Genomic DNA, 9,309 nt, shown 5'->3' with positions numbered 1-9,309 from the left:
ACAAGTTTAACGTCATCCAACATGTATCTAAAGTGCTATTAATATTTAAAATACTATACAATAACGCATGAAAATGATCACCTGTCTTTGTGTTTTTCTTGAGTAAGTGGGCAAACAGGTTTTTAAAATGCTTTTTTGTGTGAGTCCACAAAGCAAACACGGTAATATAGTTATGAATGTGAGAAAGTACACTACATTTTTGAAAAAGAAGCCTATGTAAAAGTTTTTAAAAAGTAATTTAAAACTATATGGATGGAAAAAAGTCACAGATTTGATCCCTTGTGCTTGATTGTGGGAGTGTGACTTAGATTGCTGTACACCATGAAGATGAAGTCTCCTGCATTCTCACCTTCATATCTGTCCCTGTCTCCTTACCTATAATGACCCCTTGCCCTACCCTTTCATAGCCTGCTCACCCCTCTTTGTGATCAAGTGTTAGCTGTTTGCTCAGGTTGAGACATGTTTGCATTTTGCTTGCGTCAGCATGGAAGTAGCGGAACGGAATGGCGGACAGAGGTGATGTTGGGTGGGCGGGTTCCTGATCAGGAATAGGTGTGGGGGTAAGAGGAAGACAGCACCAAGACATACAAGTGACATCACTCAATTAGTTTTGCTGTCCAAGTTAGTGGCTGATATTCTGGTGCGTAGAATATCACATCCCCCCCCCCCCCTCGGCAAGTCCATCCCTCCCCCTAAACCTGCATAATGTAGCAATAACAAAAGATTTCCTCATGACACTCAGTGAACACAAGGGCCAAGTCGCCATTGGAAGGTGTGCCTATTTACATCTATTTTATTTAGCATTCCTCTCTTGGTCTGCGCTGGTTGGTGTTAAGCTGTTTTTACTCTCAGGATGGTCACAATAACACAATTGCTCTTCACTTATTTCTCGACCCTACTGCCTTTGCTCTCTGATACCCTCGGTTCCCCGCACACACATTATTATAACACCATAACATCACAGGGAACTGCTTAGCTGCTGTTACACACATGTGATTATGTGATTGCCACAAAGAGGTTTGTTTGCTGCTGATAACAGACCACTGGGGATAACACACACAAGCACACAGACAAACACGCACACACACATCGACATTTGTGCTTCAACCCTGACACTCTTAACAGTGAAATCCATGGTAATAATGGTGTAGAAGAAGAATTTTTACAGGAATCATAAATTTCTCCCGCCTCTGTCACCGACGTAGGTGTGTATGCATGCAGTAAACTGTGATTCTCCCAGGAGCTTGGCAGCACAGGCCAGGTCCTGACGTCAGGACCAGGAATCATCTGGCACAGCTGTCTGCACGGCCTCCCTCCCGGTAAAGCACCCCTGAGCCGGCAGATGGGTGTCAGGGTCTCATCTCCAACTTTACTAATAATTTGGGCCGTTAAGCTACAGGTGAGGGTGTCAAGGCCTGCCATAGGGCTCCAGGAAACCCCATCTCACTCACATTGTTGGAGTGCTCGTGACCTGCCGTGACTTGTCGACACAGAGCAAACATCTGGCACACTAAAACACCCCCTCCTTTGACAGCATAGTGTGTGTGGCGTGTACAGCATGTGCAAGCGGCAGTCGGAGTCTTGCTGGTGTCACAAAGGAGTGCAGGACATTGTGCCTGAGTGCAGAATGATCTGGAAGAGCTTGGATGAATGAAACCATTCCCCAAGCTCACCACAGTGCAAGCACTGTTCTCTGAACTGAATCAGGAAAATGTTCCGGGCTGTCTGCAAATGGGCTGAAAATGTTCTGGGCTGTTTGTGATCGGAAGTGTTATTTCAATGTTGGGCCTCTGAGCAAGGTTCTTAACCTCCATTTTCTCCAGAGACTAAGTATGCGTGGTTTGATATTGATATTTTGACCCGAATGTTTCATTTTGAAAATTGATTCTAACATTAAAATGTTGTTTTTTTTAACCTAGCTTCCTGAAAACCTGATGTCTGCTACAACTGTAAGCTCATTTAAATCAAGGGTTAAAACATTACTATTTGCTGCAGTTTTTCAATTAAATCAGTTTAGTCAATATAACTTTTCAGTTAACTATTTGCATGGCTTTTAGTTATTTAAATTAAATTTAATTATTATTATTATTATTTGTCTTTAAAATGTGATTTTAATGTCTTTAAATGTGTCCTTTTGCCTTTGTAAAGCACCTTGAATTGCCTTGTGTCTAAATTGTGCTATACAAATTAACTTGCCTTGTCTTGGTAATTAAAATGCCTATATCACAGAGAGCAGGACATGAATTACTACAAGGTGGTAATCCCCCCCCCCCCCCCTTTTTTAGCATCTCGGTTGGGAAGGACTGAATATGAGTATTGGTATTGGCTATACCAGTCTTGGTTTTGAAACGACTTGGATCGAAATGAAAATCAGTGGTATCGCCGATCCCTACCTGGGACTAGATGACCCTGTGGATAAAGGCATCTGCTAAATAACTAACATACAATTTACAACTAACATACAATTTGACAGTGACCATGACTGCACTCCATCAAGAATCACAGCAGGGTTACACCATAGACCCCGCCGATGGGTCTGGAGGACTGACCCGGTGTGAGTCCATAAGAAGCCCTGACAGTCCATATTCAGCCTTTGTTTGTCTTTGTTTGATTACTGTTTGTCTGGAGGATGCCTGCTTATCTGTAGCTACGCGAGTCAGCACTTTGGAGGGGGAGGTACCTCATAAGGTCTGTGTATCTCTGAGAAGGTATTCAGTTATTTTCTCTTTTGTCTTTTTATTAGTTCCCAAGGACTTATACTGCTAACGGTGCTTTGACTCTGCTAATTATTTTCTATGAGATACTAAAGTTGAATAGTGATTTGGCTAAACAGTTGGTTGGGTTTAATGTGCTCTTTCTGCCTCTACTGCAGGGGTGAAGCTGTTTTTACACAAACCGTCCAGGCAGTTAGGTAGATACTGAACTAGCGGCTCAGCAACTACAGCGGGATCTTGATTTAATTAGTGACTGGGCTGATACCTGGCAGATGAAATTTAACATAGACAAATGTAAGGTACTCCATGTAGGGAGCAGAAATATAAAGTACAGGTATTTTATGGGACCTACTGAAATAAAGGTGGCTGATTATGAGAAAGACCTTGGTGTGTATGTTGATGCTTCCATGTCTCATTCTCGTCAGTGCGGAGAAGCAATAAAAAAGGCCAATAGGATGTTGGGGTATATCTCCAGGTGTGTGGAGTTTAAGTCAAGGGAGGTAATGCTAAGATTATACAATTCCTTGGTGAGACCTCACCTAGAATATTGTGTGCAGGTTTGATCACCATATCTTAAAAAGGACATTGCGGCCTTAGAAAAGGTGCAGCATAGGGCCACAAGAATGATTCCTGGTCTTAGAGGAATGTCATACGAGGAAAGGTTAGTTTAGCTAAATCTGTTCAGCCACAAGCAAAGGAGACTGAGGGGGGACATGATCCAGGTCTATAAAATTCTAAAAGGTTTGGATGCTGTTCAACCGAATAGTTACTTCAGCATTAGTTCAACAAGAGAACTCGTGGCCATACAAGAACTCGTGGCCATAGGTGGAAATTAGCAGGAGAACATTTCAAACTGGATTTAAGGAAGCACTTCTTTACACAGCGTGTAGTCAGAGTATGGAATAGTCTTCCTGATAACATAGTGCAAGCTGAATCCTTGGGTTCCTTTAAATCAGAGGTAGATAAGATTTTAACAACTCTGAGCTATTAGTTAAGTTCTCCCCAAGCGAGCTCGATGGGCCAAATGGCCTCCTCTCGTTTGTATAGTTCTTATGTTCTTACTCTTGTTTGTGTCTGGGCTGTAGTGACTCATCCACGTTACTGTGTTTAACCCCCTGATAATAAAGTTTATGCCAACCTCGCTATGTGTGTCAGTGCACACTGCCCTCCCTGGTCACACAGCCCGGCCCCAGCACCTTCCTCAGAACCATATCTACCTGCACATTCTCCCATAAGCGTGCTGGCTCTTGAAACAGGCCTGCTTCCTATTTGGGGTCCAGTGACAGTTTACTATTTATCTAACGTGTCACAGAATCCCAAAACTATAGCAAGAAAGTGCTGAAATATCATTTTCACAAGGGCAGACACCCAGAGCATTGGTGGAGGTTAGCAGTTAGCATTAGCTTGGTCAGGAGGAGGATCAGCAAATGAAGGTTTGCAAACTCTCTTCCCCAAGAGTCCTCAGGCATTGGGTCTCAGTAATTACGTTTCTGTATTAAACATTACCTGCCCTCGTTGTGAACAGGCTGGCAGAGAAATTAAAATTGCAGGCCTTAATCTCCACCATCACCAATGAGTCCTGACAGGAATGATTTATACAAAGGGGAAATAATCACTGTAAACTGCTCTATGAATTAAACATGCTAGCTTGTCTCTTTATTCAACGTTATTGTCCAGGTGCCCTGCTGGGACAATAAAGACTAATGTAAAGTAAGCCAAAAATACGCTACATTAATGAAAATTAGTGAAAATGGCGGCGCACAGTAGTGCAGCGGCTACTCGCGCTCCCGGGAAACCCGCCTTTGTTAATACTTTAAATACTTCTTTTAATACTTCTTTCACCCGCTTCAAGCGTATAACATATAATCGAACCGAATTTTTGAGCTTAAAGGAAGGTTTGGTTACAAGAATAACAACTTGACCATTGACCATAAACTCAGATCTACGTTAAGCGAACTGCAGCTCCTACGGACATCGGCATGGCGGAACAGAGCGCAGCGGGCAAAGGGGAAGAGGAAGTGCTGTGAGCGGAGGCAGAAGAGAGGGAAGCACGGTGGTGTGCTAGCGAGGCTAAAGGCTAATGGCTGCAGACCGCCGATTCCGTCCCTGTTCCTGGCCAACGTTCGCTCTCTGGACAACAAGCTGGACCTTTTGCGGCTGAGGATGAGTGTTTCAATGGAGATGAGGAACTGCTGTATACTATTCTCACAGAAACATGGCTACAGGACAACATGCCAGACTCAGGCTTTCAGATCTCCGGCTGGCAGGTCTTCCACGCGGACCGCAACTCGCTAACGGGGAAAGCCCGAGGGGGGGGGGGCTTATGCGTCTATATAAACAAAGGTTGGTGCACGAACTGTGTGATGATAAACAGCCACTGCTCTGAGGATTTAGAATTTATGACTGTGAAATGTCGTCCTTTATATTTACCTCGTCAGTTCTTGGTGATGTTTGTCATAGCCATTTACATAGCACCGGATGCTAATGTTACCAACGCACTGAAGGAGCTACACAACAACATTAGCTCACTTCAGAACAAGCACCCGGAAGCGTTCTACGTGGTGGCTGGGGATTTTAACCACGTAAACCTGACAGACATTTTGCCTAGGTTTTATCAGCACGTCAACATACCAACACGGGGTAATAACACGCTGGACCGTGTTTATACCAGCATACGAGACGCATACAGAGCAGTACCCTGCCCCCACCTGGGCCTCTCCGACCACATCTGCATTATGCTGGCCCCTGTCTACCACCCCCCACTACGACGCTCCAAACCCACAAAGAAAACCATCACTGTGTGGCCCAAGGATGGAGACTCTATACTGTAGGACTGTTTCAAATGTACAGACTGGCAGGTCTTCAGGGATGCTGCTGTGCATGAGGGGGAGTTGGATCTGGAAGAGTACACATCTGCTGTCCTCGGCTACATTAGGAAGTGTGTGGAGGATATTACTACCACTAAGACCGTGATGTGCTACCCTAATCAGAAACCCTGGCTGAATGCAGGAGTCTGTTCACTGCTGAGGGCCAGGGATGCCGCCTTCAGGTCCGGAGATACACATAGACTCAGGAGAGCCAGGAGAGAGCTGATTGCAGGCGTTAAGAGAGCCAAAGCCACATACGCACAGAAGATTCAGGGTCATTTTTCTTCCCAGGATCCACGCAGTATGTGGAAGGGTATTAAGTGCATTACAGACTACAACACCGGAGACACACAATACCCTAGGGACCCTTCTCTGCCTGAGGTTCTCAACAGGTTCTATGCCCGCTTTGAGGACTCTAACGCCCAGCACTAGATTCTCCCACCATCAGGAGAAGAAACACTCTGCGTGTCCGTAGCGGAAGTAAGGAGGACCCTCAAGAGGATTAACCCCCACAAAGCTTCTGGCCTGGACAACATCTCTGGGCGGGTGTTGAGGAACTGCGCTGACCAGCTCTCTGAGGTCCTAGCAGACATCTTTAACTTCTCTCTCATCCAGGCAGTTGTCCCCACCTGCATGAAGACTGTTACCATCATCCTGGTCCCTAAGAGCTCTGCAGTAACGGCCAGTAGCCCTCACTCCGATTGTCACAAAATGTTTTGAAAGACCGATCATGGCCCACGTCAAAGCCACTATCAATATCACCGAGGACTCACACCAGTACGCTTACCGGAAGAACCGATCCACAGAGGACGCCATTTCTTCTGTGGTTCATAATACTCACCCACCTGGAGCGGAAGGATTCCTATGTCCGTTTGCTCTTCGTGGACTTCACATCCGCTTTCAACACTATAATCCCTCAGACCTTAGTTAACAAACTATTCACTCTTGGACTGAGCTCCTCTCTCTGTAATTGGGTTCTGGACTTTTTGACCAACAGGCCACAGTCTGTGAGGATCCACAATATCTCCTCATCTCTCATAGTCCTCAGTATTGGCTCCCCTCAGGGCTGTGTGCTAAGCCCCCTCCTGTTTACGCTGCTTACATATGACTGCTCAACTAACCTTCCAGGCTGTCATATTGTAAAGTTTGCGGACGACACAGCTGTGGTTGGATGCATCACAAACAATGATGAATCTGGCTACAAGCAGGAGGTGGAACACTTGGAGGACTGGTGCAGGAAAAACAATCTCTGCATAAATGGGAAGAAGACGAATGAGATGATCGTGGACTTCAGGAAGGGCAGATACTCACACCCCCCCCTGCATGTCGGAGGATCTGCAGTGGAAGTAGTACCCAGCTACAGGTACCTGGGCATGCACCTAAGTACCAACCTCTCCTGGAACAACAATACTTCCAGTTTGGTCAGGAAGGCACATCAGAGGCTCTACTTCCTGAGGCGGCTGAGGCGTGCAGGTCTGGGGAGCTCAGTCCTCATCTCCTTTTATAGATGCGCGGTGGAGAGTGTTCTGTGCTCCGGCATCAACGTGTGGTACGGAAACTGCACTACAGCAGAGAGGAAAGCTCTGCAGAGGGTGGTGAAGGCTGCACAGAGAATCATCGGAGTCAGCCTCCCCACCATCACGGACATATACACCTCCAGATGCAGGAAGAGAGCCACCTGCATCATGAAGGACTCCGATGATCATTTATTCAACCATGTCTGTGTGAAATTTCGTGACAATTCTTAGTGTTGAAGTCATTGACTCACCCAGCACACACACTTTTCGTCCCACTCCCCTCAGGCAGGAGGTTGAGGAGCATTAAGTGTAAAACCACCAGACTGAGAAACAGCTTTATTCCGGTAGCTGTAAGACTCTTGAACAGATGATGGACAAGCACTTTACTTTATGGACGAATCACTACTGCCACTTTACTGATACCGTTACTTTACAAGTGCTAGCTATCCAGCCTTCATTTGCTGCTATAATTATAATTATATTATATCTCTGCCATACTGGTATTAAGTTGGTGCACTTTTTTTATTACTTAAGTTGTACTTCCTTTACTTTTTCTTATTTACTTTATTATTCATTATTGTTTATTATGTTCTTGTTTTATCGGGTTAACCAGGACCGTGCACACACAATTTCGTTCCACCTCATGCAAATGCGATGCAAATGACAATAAACTTCCTTGACCTTGACCTTGAACACAGTCACATACAGTGTTACTAATGAGGTGTTATCCAACAGAATGGTCATGCATGTGGTAATATTGAAATTTGTATATTTATTTTCATGTATAACCTCCACTGCAACATAGTCACTGTGCTTGTTCCATTTAATTCAATCTGCTTTGTGTCTTGTACTTTAAATGCCTGTAATAAAAGATGAAAAGAAACATATAGATATCCACACCCAATAGTGTTGTCTAAGTTACCTGAAACACATACACACACACCTTAAAAATCTATGAATTAAAACTGAAATTTAAAAAAATCTAACAATTCTAAGCCTAACTCAATAATGTTTATAGTCTTTGCACTATAAGCATCGAGACAAATAATTATGTTACCTACACCAGAGATTACTAAATCACTAAGGACCTGCAGATAAAAATAGTAGGCTGCACAAGATTGTAAGCATACTCTGCGGAACGTGCTAGAAGGTATCAGTAAAGCTGAGACAGGGAGACACCCAGGACTATGAAACGTGTCTCACATACCTGCACATATTTGCTAGTCTGTTACTAATTACATCCCACTTCCAGAAAGATATAATCAAGTAGACAACCAAGGGCTTATTATGATGATATTGCATGCTACACAAACACCTCTTTGTATGAACAATAGAAAATATAATTAGAACAAAAACCTATGAGCAAGACTAGTCACAGACCTGTGCATGACAGAGTTTGTGCAGGGATATTGGGGTGGGGTACGGTTTTCAGGTAAAGGGGTTTAAATAGCACTAGTCAGACTTAACAGCACCCCATCAGAAAGCAATCTGGGAATATTATCTCGTATGGGGCAGCAGGGTGCTGAGACGGGTGATTTCGTCTCCCACAGTCGGCCTGACTGCGTCATGGCTGGCCAGAAATCCACAAACACCGATTAAACATGGCTGAAAGAAACTGAAACAAGCACATAATTTGCTGCCTCTGGACTTGAGCGAACCTGAAAGCATGCCCATGTAGATGTTGTATTTTACTTGGAACCATTTTACTTTCTGATTAGGGCTAATCTGATTATAAAACATTATCTGAAAGGAAGTCATGTGACCCTCCAAGGAAGGTCATTACAGCTAACAAACAAAGTCACCGCTCCCTCAGCAGTAAAATGTTGCTTTCCCAATGGACAGAGATGCTGTTGCAATATTTCCCAACGGCCTTCACAAATTCATCAAAGGCCCTTTTTAACTCCAGACCATTCCCTCTGTGAAGAATGTGTACTCTCCATACCCCAAACCTAAATTCTTTACACCAGCGGGGGTTTTCCAATTATAAATCCTCCCTGCTGTGGTTGAGAAGCTCTAGACTCATATGTTGTACCCTGTATCCAATCTGGCCTCAAATGTTAGGCACAGAATCCCCCCGGTTACACTCCCCATGCTGAGGGCTACATGAAACCAGACCCCATTAAAATAATTTCATACAGGTTGCTACACCACCCTCCATATTAGGCAAACAACAAGCCAAAGAAATTTGGACCCTCGCCCCCACACGCATGT

At 44.5% G+C, this 9,309-nt stretch overlaps 1 long non-coding RNA gene across 1 annotated transcript; it reads left to right on the top strand.

Moving 5' to 3' along the window:
- Nucleotides 1-1,215: 1,215 nt before the first annotated feature.
- LOC111856672 (uncharacterized) lies at nucleotides 1,216-7,985 on the top strand. Its single transcript, XR_002841189.2, has 3 exons — nucleotides 1,216-1,830; nucleotides 1,920-1,949; nucleotides 2,286-7,985. It is a non-coding gene; the product is annotated as an uncharacterized lncRNA (long non-coding RNA).
- The last annotated feature ends 1,324 nt before the right edge of the window (nucleotides 7,986-9,309 follow it).

Source organism: Paramormyrops kingsleyae, chromosome 1 (genome assembly GCF_048594095.1).
Source record: "Paramormyrops kingsleyae isolate MSU_618 chromosome 1, PKINGS_0.4, whole genome shotgun sequence".
NCBI classification, from domain to species: Eukaryota; Metazoa; Chordata; class Actinopteri; order Osteoglossiformes; family Mormyridae; genus Paramormyrops; species Paramormyrops kingsleyae.
The sequence above is the reverse complement of the archived record's forward strand: the minus strand, read 5'-3'. Positions and strand labels throughout refer to the sequence as shown.